This window comes from Sorex fumeus, unplaced genomic scaffold, assembly GCF_029834395.1.
Source record: "Sorex fumeus unplaced genomic scaffold, SorFum_2.1 ptg000093l, whole genome shotgun sequence".
NCBI lineage: Eukaryota > Metazoa > Chordata > Mammalia > Eulipotyphla > Soricidae > Sorex > Sorex fumeus.
Window position 1 is genome coordinate 1,629,331 of NW_026606150.1, and position 12,491 is coordinate 1,641,821.

The following is a 12,491-nucleotide window of genomic DNA, read 5'->3' on the forward strand; positions in this document are numbered from 1 at the left end:
CTCCAGAACATTACAAGATCCTGATGTGGAGGACCTCCCCACCTGAGCACAGCCCGGGGTAGCCCTGGAGGCCCCAGAGCACTGGTGTGTTGACTCAGATAATACATCCCTGATCCTGCAACTTTTCTGCAGCATTTCATCCTGGGGCACTCACATTAGATTAGTACCCCACTGGGCAGAGAATGATAGCGCATATTTAGGAGGCCCTCTGCAAAACAGTGAACAGATTCCAAACCAACGTCCCATCCCCCGCTACTGGAAAATATGCTCTTCATAGTGTCTTGTAACACATCAGTGCCAGAAATGACATTTCCTGAACAAAATGAAAAATACAAAGTCAATCAAAGTAATCTCCTTAGTTTCTCTTAAGTCAAACACCACACTGACGTCACCATCAGTTCCAGTGAAGTGTGTTTATTTTCATGATAGTGAACAGAATGTGCTTCCGATTTGGGTCTGACTTGAGATGATGCTGCTGGGAAGATTTCATTAACTTGATCTGTTTTTCTATGAACAATACTGAATATGGGTAGAATAGGTATATGAGGCTGTTGATGCTATGGTATTTTCCCCAGAGGTGCAAGGAGATTCTGGACTCTTCCACAGCATTCGTGAAGACAGTAGTCCATTTCGTTCTCTGATATTATGCTGAGCATCGATCTCATCACAGGTTCCCTTGGGAGATGTGGCCTTTCACACTTTAATGGGATGTGTACTGGGTTCTCTCCAATCTGGAGCAAAGAATTTTTCTCTTGAGCACAAACCTTAACTTCAGCCATCTCTCTCTTTGTCTCCCTTTTGTCCCCCAAAACACTGCTATAGTTCAGAAAAAAGGAAGATACTTCGTCAGAAACATGGAAGACATCAGTCTGATGTCAACTCTTTCCCCATCAATATAGGTATATGCATATTGATGCTTTGGTATATGGTAGAGTAATTTATTGTGAGTTCCCATTGTTTATTATAGAGGTGATTTTGATTCGTTGAACAAAATCAAAGCATCTAATCACTTATCTAAAAAAGAAAAAGATTTACAAAATTGATTGATTCTATAGACTGGTAGAAACACTACTTTAAAGAAGAAAATACCAAAGACAGGATCAAGAAAAGATTCAGATAGAGAAGAAAGTAGGATGGCTGTCTATTTCTTTGTCATTTGAAAGTCATTTTCATTGGTTTACAAAAGCAGAATGTTGATGTAGTTTAGAGGGCCAATAGTACTATATTGTGTTCACCACCAAAGTGGCACATGCCGCTACCTGCGTCCAATGGACCCTTTCAGTCAACTCTCTCTACCCCGTGGTCTCCTTGTTTCTATGGTCAGAGTCTCACAGTTTGTTTGTGTTGGGCATTGTTCTCTTGTTTTCATACATGATACTCTTCTTATGAGTGACAGGTTTGCTATTTGCCCTTCTTCTTCTGGAATATTCTGTTTAGCATAATCCTATACATATTTGTCACAAAAACAGTACTATTTTTCCAAGTATTCCAGGGTGGACATGCTTGTCTTCTTTACCCACTCATTTTCACTGTGGTCTTGGGTTCTTTGAAGTTTGGGGATCGTGTAAACAGAAGAATAATGAATGTAAGCACAAATTTAGCTGTCTGAGTTATTGCTCTTTTTCATGATTATTAGATACAAAAGAGTAGAATTGGTGGATAGAAGAGTAGCTTTTTTTTTGGTGGGGGATAAACTGAATCTCTACATCATTTCCAGGTATGGTGAAGCAGATTATATATTCCCACCAATATGAATAAAAATTCCTTTACTCCACAGCTCCTGGGCGCTTATTATTTTTGTACTCTCTGAAATAGGCATTTCTGCTAATGTGAGATGTTACTGGTGTTCTGATTTTAATTTATCAGAGTATCAGTGCCGATGACTTTTTCCATGTGCTTGTTTCCATGCATCTATGTTTTCATTGAATAAGTGACTGTTCGGTTCCACTCACTCTCCATTTATTTGTAAGTGTTAGTTGTTTTATTGCTGCTTAGTTGCGTGAATTTCTTATGCATTTAGATATTAGCTCTTACCTTGTCAGATTTAAGCTCTGTGACTATATTCTCCCCTTCAGTACGATGCTGTTTTGTTTTGATGGCGGTGTGTTTTACAGTGCAGACCATTTTTTTGCTTGATGTAATTGGAATGATTTACTTTGGTGTTTGCTACCTCCCACTAGAGATGGGTCAACAAAAACAACGTGATGGCCATCCAAAAGAACAAAAGGAACTGATGATTGCATGGATGTGGGTCGAAAGGGACACTCATTAACTGCTGGTGGGAATGCCAACTGCTTCAGCCCTTTTGGAAAAGAGTTTAAATGCTTCCTTCTCCTAGCACGGAAATCTGTAACTCTACAACTGTACCCCATGGTGTTTCACTAATAAAAATTAAATTAATAAAAAATTAGAAATTAATCTCCCAATTTACACAGCAGTACCAGCACCACTCCTCAGAACATATCCCGGAGAGGCCAAAAAGCATAGTCAAAATGACATGTGCACTTGTATGTTCATTGCAGCACTTTTTACAATAGCCAGAATTGGGGAAAAAACCCGAGTGCCCAAAAAAAGATGACTGGTTGAAGAAACCTTGGTATATCTACACAATGGAATACTATGCATCTGTTAGAAAAGATGAAGTCATGGAATTTGCACAGAATTGGATCAACATGGAAAGTATCACTATCATTGTCAATGTCCTCCCGTTGTTCATCAATTTGTTAGAGCGGGCACCAGGAAAGTCTCAGCACAAATTGTGAGACCTGTTGTTACTGTTGTTACTTGCTGTTACTGTTTCTGGCATGTTGAATACGTCACGGGTAGCTTGCCAGGCTTTGCTATGCGGGCAAGATACTCTCAGTGGCTTGCCAGGCTCTCCAAGAAGGGCGGAGGAAAGAACCCTGGGTCTGCCTCATGCAAGACAGACAACCTACCTGCTGTACTATCGCTCAGGCCATGGAAAGTTTCATGTTACGTAAAATGAGTCAGAAAATGGGGGACATACATAGAAAGATTGCACTCATTTGTGGAACATAAATCAACATAAAGGAACACTAACACCCAAATATAGTAGAGATAAGCACCAGGAGGATTGCTCCATGGCTTGGAAGCCGGCCTCACATGCTGGGGGATAAGGCAGTTCAGAGAGACAAGTAAAGGGTGCCTGGAGGGCCCGCTCGGGATGGGAGATGTGTTCTGAAAATAGATTATAGACCAAACACGATGGACACTCAATACCTCTATTGAAAACCAGAACAGAGAGAGAGAGAGAGAGAGAGAGAGAGAGAATATGCCCTGCCACAGAAGTGGGGAAAGGTGTAGGGTGATGAAGTGGGGGTGGGAAAAGGCGCACTGGCATAATTGATGGTGGAGTATAGGCACTGGTGGAGGATGGGTACTGAGCACTGTATGACTAAAACGTAACCGAGAAGGTTTGTAAGTCTGTAACTGCACCTCATGGGAATCCATTACCAATAAATAAATAAATAAATAACATATAAAATGTGATGGCTATATCATTAAGGACTTAGCCTCTTCAGTATGCCATGGGTTCTGATCAAACTTCAAAATTCTTCATATAATTTGGATTAAAATGTTTATGTATGATGTGACAGACTTATCCAAGTTCTCTTGCACTTAATAATGCACTTGTCCCAGACCTAGTTGAAGATTTTCCTTAATGCATTTACACCGCTGGTCCTTTAATTTTAACTTCCTGGGTAAAAATCTGAGGGCTTATTTTCATACTCACTGTTTTACTCTATAGGCTTGAGTACCTGCTTATTTATGATAGTATCATACTGTTTGCATTATTACAGTTTTAGAGTGTAGTTTTAGTTAGGGAATGTGATACCTCTCCTCATCCACTCAATCCTCCGCGACCTCAGAATAAATGAGTAGATTTGAACATCTTTGAAATTGCATGCAAATGTGAGTAATGTCACTTTTACATGCTTGAGGAATGCACTTAGGATTTTGAAAGAGATTGCATATTTTTTGCATAATGCTTAGTGATATCATTGGTTATGAAGGCTGAATCTTTCCTGCGTGTAGTAGGGTGAGGTGTGGATACCTCTCAAGTGCTGCTCTAGAAAACTGGGTCTCCTCTTCCAGGCTTGATGCTCCTTGTGAGAGCTTGAGTGTATGGCGTTGCTCAGGCCTGGGAGACTCGGGCTCACCAGATACATCTGGTGGTACAAGTGGTACTCCAGGGCTGCACCCAGAAATGTTTATGTAGAACTGAGGTTGGACTAAGGTATAGCATGCACCTGAATCCCAACACTATCTCTCTGGTCCTGCAAATATTAATTCAGAGTATCTATTTGAGACCACAGCGAGAGCTAGGACTCAGCTGTGTCTTGATTTTTTAAAAGATTTTTATTAGAGAAACGCCATGAGGTATAGCTGTAGGCTTACAATTTTTTGTGCTTGGGTTTCAGTTATGCAAAGATTGAGTACCCATCCCTTCACCAGTGGCCATTCTTCACCACCTCCCCCGATCCCCCATCCCACCCCGCCTTTGTGGTGGGGCATTCCATTTTGTTCTCTCTCTCTCTTTATGTGTGCTGTGGTTTAGCATAGAGATATTGAGTGGCAGTAATGTTCGGTGTATAGTCTACTTTTAGCATGCATCTCCCATCCTGGAGGAACCTCCCAACACCTTTTATTTGGTGTTTCCTTCTGTATCTGAGCTACCTTTCTCACCAGCATGTGCGTCTGGCCTCCAAATCATGGAACGAACCTCCTGGTACTTAAGCGACACTTGAGAAACTTTTGTGGCTTTCTCATTATGGGTAGGGATTGCTTGTACCATTCCAGTTAAGGTGTCAATCGAAGTCCATCAGTATTTTTACCCTGATCACTTGGGAGTTTGTGTGAACTCAAGCTTCCAGTCCTTCCTGGGTAGGTTCCTTGATGCTGACAGGTAGTGCCAGCAGAGGAGGCCTGGGATCTTTTTATATTTTTAAATATTAAAAAATTTATTAGTGAATAACTTTGAGGTACTGTTGTAAACTAACGAACTTTTGAGTTTGCATTACAGTCATACAATGACATTTACCCATCCCTCCACCAGTGCCCATTCTCCTCCACCAATGTTCCCAACATCCCTCCCACCACCCCCACCGATCCCCCATTACCCCACCACCTCAGAGCAGGGCATTCCCTTTTACTCTCTCTTTCTCGGTGTTGTTGTTTGCAAAAGAGGTATTGAGTGGCCATCGTGTTTGCTCTGTAGTCTAATTTTGCCATGTAATCTTCCAACCTGAATGGGTCCTCCAAACATCCTTCACTTGGTGTTTCCTTCTCCACCTGAGCTGCCTTTTCCCCCAGGATATGAAGCCAGTTTCAAAGCCATGGAGCCAACCTCCTGGTACTTATCTCTACTAGTCTTGGGAGTTAGTCTCCCATTCTGTTACTTTATATTGCACAGATGAGTGCAATCTTTCTATGCCTGTCCCTCTCTTTCACATAACATGATACTTTCCTTGTTGATCCAACTCATATGCAAATTTTATGACTTTAATTTTCATGAAATAAGACAACCTAGAAGAAATGGATAAATTCCTGGATTCCTATAATCTCCTGAAGCTGAATCCAGAAGATCGAGAGTACCTGAATAAACCTGTTATCAACATAGAAATTGAAACTGTAATCCAAATCTTTGCAGAAACAAAAGCCCAGGTCCAGATGAATTCACTAGCGAATTTTTCCAAATCTTTAAAGAGGACCTATTGCCAGTTCTTCTCAAGCTTTTCCAGGAAATTGAAAAAACAAAAACTCTCCCAGTTTCTATGAAGCCCATATTTCTCTAATACCAAAAGGAAACAAAGACAACACTGTCACTGTCACTGTCACTGTCCTCCTGTTGTTCATGGATTTTCTTGAGCGGGCCCATTAACGTCTCCATTATGAGACTTGGTTGTTACTGTGTTTGGCATATCGAATATGTCATGGGTACCTTGCCAGGCTTTGCTGTACTGGCGAGATACTCTCAGTAGCTTGCCGGGCTCTCCGAGAGGGACAGAGGAATTGAACTCATGTCTGCCATGTTGGCTGCATGCAAGGCAAATGCCTACCCACTGTGCTATCGCTCCAGCCATAAAGAAACCATAAGAGAAGAAAACTACCGGCCGATAACATTGATGAACATGGATGCGAAGATTCTCAACAATATACTAGCAAATAGTATTCAACAACTCATCAAAAAGATCATACACCATGAGCAAGTGGGATTCATCCCAGGGATGCAAGGATGTTTTAACATTCAGAAATCAATCAACATAATCCATCATATCAACAAAAGAAAAGATAAAAATCATATGATCATATCAATAGATGCAGAGAAAGCATTTGACAAGATTCAGCACCCGTTTATGATGAAAACCCTTGCTAAAATGGGGATAGAGGAGACTTTCCTCAATATAGTTTTTAAAGCTGTCTACCACAAACCTACAGCAAGCATCATCCTCAATTGGGTAAAACTGAGAGCCTTCCACCTAATACCAGGGATGAGACAAAGATGCTCACTCTCTCCATTGCTGTTCAATATAGTAGTAGAAGTACTTCCAGTAGTGATTAGGCAAGAAAAAGATATTAAGGGCATCCAGGTAGGAAAAGAGGAAATCAAGCTCTCACTATTCGCAGATGATACGACACTATACTGAGAGAAATCTAAAACCTCTACCAAGAAACTCCTAGAAACAATAAACTTGTATAGTAAAGTTGCAGGGTATAAAATAAATACCCAAAAGTCCATGGCTTTCTTATATGCAAATAGTGTGAGAAGAAAGTAACATGAAAAAAAAAAACCAATCCCATTCACAACTGTGCCCCAGAAAATCAAAAACTTAAATAAGGAAGTAAAGGACCTGTACATAAAAAACCCTATAAAACACTACTTCAGGAAATAAAAGAGGACATGAGAAAATGTAAAGATATCATCCCCTGCTCGTAGATAGGGAGAATTAACATTGTCAAAATGGCACTAGTTCCCAAAGCACTGTACAATTTCAATGCGATCTCTATAATGATACCCATGACATTCTTCAAAGAAATGGAGCAAACACTCCTGAAATTCATATGGAAAAATACGCCCCCACGAATAGCTAAAGCAATTCTTGGGAAAAAGAAAATGGGAGGAATCAACCTCCCTAACTTCAAGCTCTACTACAAAGCAGTAATAATTAAAACAGTCTGGTACTGGAACAACGGCAGAGCTGCAGACTAATGGAACTTGGTTGAATAAAATAACATCTCCCCCCAAAATACGATCATCTAATCTTTGATAAGGTAGCAAAAAATGTGAAGTGGAGCAAGGAAAGCCTCTTTAACAAATTGTGCTGGCAAAACTCGACAGCTACATGCAAAAAATGGGTTCAAATATCTGCCTAACACCATGTACAAAAGTAAGATCAAAATGAAATAAAGACCTCAACATCAGACCAGAATCCATAAGTTGCATCGAAGACAAATTGGCAAAACCCTCCATGACATTGAAGCTAACAGTATCTTCAAAGATGTCACGCCACTGGCCAAACAAGTGTAAATAGAGATAGGCAAATGGAACTATCTTAAGCTCAGAAGCTTCTGCACCTCAAAAGAAACAGTGACCAAAGTACAAAGACTGTATACAGAATGGGAAAGGATATTCGCCCAATACACATCCAACAATGGGATGATATAGAGGATATACAAAGTACTGGTTGAACTCCACAAGAAGAAAACATCCAACCCCATTAAAAATGGGGCAACGAAATGAACCGAAACTTTCGCAAAGAAGAAACCCGAATGACTAAAAGGAACATGAGAAAATGCTCTACATCATTAATCATCAGGGAGATGCAGAGCAAAACAACAACGAGACATCATTTCACACCACAGAGACTGGCCCACATCCAAAAGAACAAAAGCAACCGGTGTTGGTGCGGATGTGGCAAGAAAGGGACCCTCCTTTATTGATGGTGGGAATGCTGATTGGTTCAGCCCTTTTGGAAAACAGTATATACGACTCTCAAAACATTAGAGATTGAGCTCCCATTTGATCTAGCAATACCACTCCTGGGAATATACCCCGGAGAGGCAAAAAAAGTGTAGTCAAAGTGACATCTGCACTTGTTTGTTCATTGCAGCACTGTTTACAATAGCTAGAATCCGGAAGAAACCTGAGTGCCTGAGAACAGATGACTGGTTAAAGAAACTTTGGTACATCTACACAACAGAGTACTATGCATCTGGGATCAGTGGTGGTGGAGAATGGGCACTGGTGGAGGGATGAGTACTCAATCATTGTATAACTGAAACCCAAGCACAAAAATTTGTAAGTCTACAACTGTACCATATAGTATTTCACTAATTAAAAAAAAAGAAAATTTTTGAATATACATGATACATGGGCTGGAGCGATAGCACAGCGGTAGGGCATTCGCCTTACAAGCGGCCAACATGGCCGACCTGAGTTCAATTCCTCCGCCCCTCTTGGAGAGCCCATCAAGCTACCGAGAGTATTCGATATGCCAAACACAGTAACAACAAAGTCTCCAATGGAGACGTTACTGGGCCCGCTCGAGCAAATCGACGATCAACGGGAGGGCCTTTACTTTACTTTACTTTACTTTACTTTACATGATACAAATTTTTTTTTAAATGGGAGCTCCATTTTAATTTTTTGAGAAGCATTTATACTGCTTTCCAAAAGTGCTGAAGCAGTCAGCGTTCCCAACAGCAGTGAAGGAAAGTTCCTTTCTCCTAACATCCGAGCCAACACAAGTTGCTTTTGCTTTTTGGGTGTGGGCCAGTCTCTGTGGTATGAGATGATATCTCTTTGTTGTTTGGATATGCATCTCCCTGATGATTGGTGATGTAGAGCATTTTCTCTTGTGCCTGTTAGCAATTCTGATTTCTTATTTGAGAAATTTTCTATTCATTTCATCACCCCATTTTTTTCTTGGGGTTGTATGTTTGGTTCTTGTGGAGTTCAACCAGTGAGGTCTGGGATCTTGACTAGCTTCATTAACAGCCCACAAAACCCAACTTTGAATTACTTCTCTGCTGTCCTGTTGAGTTCCTTCCCATAGAAGATTCTCTCGTTCCTTCTTTCTTTCTTTCTTTCTTTCTTTCTTTCTTTCTTTCTGGAATAAATCACAGTGAGGTACAGGTACAACCTTACAAACTTTCCTGATTATGTTTTATTCATACAATGATGAAGTACCCATCCCTCCACCAAGGCCCATGCTCCACCACCCATGTTCCCAGTATCCCTCCCACCACCGTCACCCCATTGCTTCCCCCACCCTGCCTCTGTGGCAGGAACATTCCCTCTTTCTCTCTCCTTTTGGGTGTTATGGTTTGCAATCCAGATAGTAAGTGGCCATCATGCTTGGTCCATAGTCTACTTTCAACATGCATCTCGCATCCTGAATGAGCCCATCAAAAGATAGTTTTTCCTAGAGTTGGTAAAGCATCTCTGTCTCAGTGGGAAGCCTCAGATCATCTTTTAACTATTTCCCACTGCACTGAACTAGGAATAATCCATTTCACTTATTTAATAAAACATCTACTAAATTCCTTTGGAAGACCTCAGGGTAATGTCCATTTTTCCTCTCCTTCACACTCTTGAGGTTGAGTAGAAATTCTCTCTGAAGGGGGTCTAAGAACCACAATTGAACAAGAATTAAGGACAGTCTCCCTAGCTATGGTGTCTCCTTGGCCATTTTTCTTAATTTTCGCAGTATCTTCTTTGTAATGGCCCCTAAAGAGCATAATAGCTATTTCTGTTGGGTCCAGCAAAAATCACTGCTTCCAGTAACTTGACAATTACTTATCATGCTTTATTGGAATATTTTAACTGTTAATTATCCCGTTTCTTCCATGTTTCTTCATGAGTGTGTAGGACAAAGAGAGCATATTTGGAATCATTTTAGACGTTTCCTCTAAGTTCTTCTCCATTAAAAAACTTGGCAATTTCTTTTGGCAAGTCAATTGGCAAGCTCCAATGAGAACAAATAGTTCTGTTTTGAGATTAAACTCCCCTCCATCCCCCCTCTGCAGGACTTTACTTACACTGTGCTGCTCAGATTTATTTGCGGAATAGCAGGATATGTAACTTCTAAGTCTACGGATAAACGAGGCTTCTCCTTTCTCTAAAACAGGTTTTTGATAGGATTATGCCAGGTGTATATTTCCTATCAGACTTCCTATAATATACTGTTCCAGCACCTCTATGCACATGTGATCTGTGCTACACAACACAGCACTGTGACACCAGGGAGTGCAAACGTCATTTCTGAACTTCCCTTGTATAGGAATTAGGTCTCATATACATCCAGATAGACCCTGGTGATCTAGATATGCCAGATATTCTACGGGAAGATTCAACCTTCTTTGTGTCTGGCCCCAGTTGTTTGAGATCATTGTCACTATAAACAAAACTCTCCTTACCTCAGCCCTATGATTATGAAGTCCCTTATTCACGTTGATGCCATGAATATAAGACAACCCACATCATGTGTCTAATGCCCATTCATCATCTCCTATGATTGTTCTCTCGTAAGCTTATGGCCATTCCCACAACTCCAGAACCTTTGTATCATGCCTCACAGTTCATGGTCCTTGAGTACAGAGCATGTACTTTCTTGTTCTTTTAAGGATACCACAGTAGGGTATTTATTCATTATTTTAGAACTGCTTTTTGTCCACATTGAAAGTTGTTTGTGTGTTGTTGGTGGTGGTGGTGGGTGGGGAGGGGTAGTGGTGTTTGGGACTTCCAGACATTGATCATAGGTCTCACTAAGAGGGCAAATGTTCTACATTGATGCACACACCTCGTACCAGATTAGAAAATTTTCATAGATTTGTACTAAATTTGAAACTTTTCGTAGATTTTAGTGATTATTTTACTGATTAGTCGCTTAGGTTATTGAAGGAGGGTAGTTCTTCTAAATAGGACCACTTTAAAGGGCACAGATTAGTGCTCGCTACGGCAGCACATATACTAAAATTGGAATGATACAGAGAAAATTAGCATTGCCCCTGCGCAAGGATGACATGCAAATTCGTGAAGCGTTCCATATTTTTTTACACAATGGAGTACTATGTAGCTGTTAGAAAAGATGAAGTCATGAAATTTACATACAAGTGTTACTACATGGAAAGTATCATGTTAAGCAAAATGAGTCAGAAAGAGAGGGATAGACATAGAAAGATTGCACTCATCTGGGGAACATAAAGTAACAAAATAGGAGACTAACACCCAAGAATGCCGAGATTAGCACCAGGAATTTTGGTCCATGGCTTAGAGGCCAGCCACACATGCTAGGGAAAAAGGGAGCTCAGATAGAAAAGGCAGCACCAAATAAAGGGTGTTGGGAGGATCCTCCCAGGATGGGAGAAGCATGCTGAAAGTAGACTATAGACCAAATATGTTTGCCACTCAATGCCTCTTTTGCAAACCATAACACCCAAGAGGAGAGAGAGAACAAAAGGGAATGCCCTGCCACAGAGGCAGGGTGGGATGGAGGGGTTGAGGGGTAGGAGGGATACTGGGATCCGTGGTGGTGGGAAATGGGCACTGGTGGAGGGATGGGTATTTGATCATTGTATAATTGAAACCCAATCACAAAAATTTGTAAGTCTACAACTGCACCTAATGGTGTCTCTCTAATAAAAATTTAAAAAATAAATGAATAAAGGGCACAGATCAAAGGCAATACTGAAACCAGATGCCAGTGTGATGCCCAGTAGTTTGCAGTCCTTTCTTGTTTTTTGGAAGGGACTTTGTAATGTCAATTTGGGAAACCTTAGTGAAGAGTGAAATAATTTGTGACCTATGCCTGGGCTATGGAAGCATTTTTGTTTTTCAGAAGTAAACATTATCGTGACTGAACCAACCTGGATTTCTGGGACAGGTATGTGAATTTGGGAGCAGAGCATGCATTAGATCCTTCTCGAGTTCTGCCTGGCTTCAGTTCTAAACCGTGAAATTTATGCACCTTGGCCTTGCCAGAAGTAAGTGTTTCCAACTTAATCCCTATACAATTATGACATTTCTTATGGTTCATTTATTATCTGCACCACAAGCTTCCTGGCTCAACTGAAGTTTTTGTCCTGCCCTTCGATTCGCATTTTGCTTGCTGAGTGTTGTGTTCAAACATACGTGGAAACTTTACTCCTTGGGCGTTAGGAGATGCATATGGATAGCTGATGTAGAAAAAGTCCAATGCAGGAGGAGTGAGGCCCGACTTAGCCTTCTCTTTTGTCTCTTTTCATCTACCACCCACACATTTGTCGCTGCCCATAGGATATCTGGGTGTTTCTACTGTGTGGTGACCATGCTAATTGCAGATTGGAGGGCATGCTAGGGTGCCACTCTTATCCTGTGATGGTCTTTCCATTCTCTCATAAAGTGAGTTTTGTCATGAAATCTGATGGTAGCTTTTGTTCCAGTTGTCGCATGATGTTCTCCAGAGTGGCACTGAAGAGTTTCGGTAAAA

At 40.9% G+C, this 12,491-nt stretch overlaps 1 non-coding gene across 1 annotated transcript; it reads left to right on the forward strand.

Moving 5' to 3' along the window:
* Positions 1 to 10,969: 10,969 nt before the first annotated feature.
* Positions 10,970 to 11,076, forward strand: LOC130040088 (U6 spliceosomal RNA). The gene has a single exon (XR_008794985.1). It is a non-coding gene; the product is annotated as a U6 spliceosomal RNA (small nuclear RNA).
* The last annotated feature ends 1,415 nt before the right edge of the window (positions 11,077 to 12,491 follow it).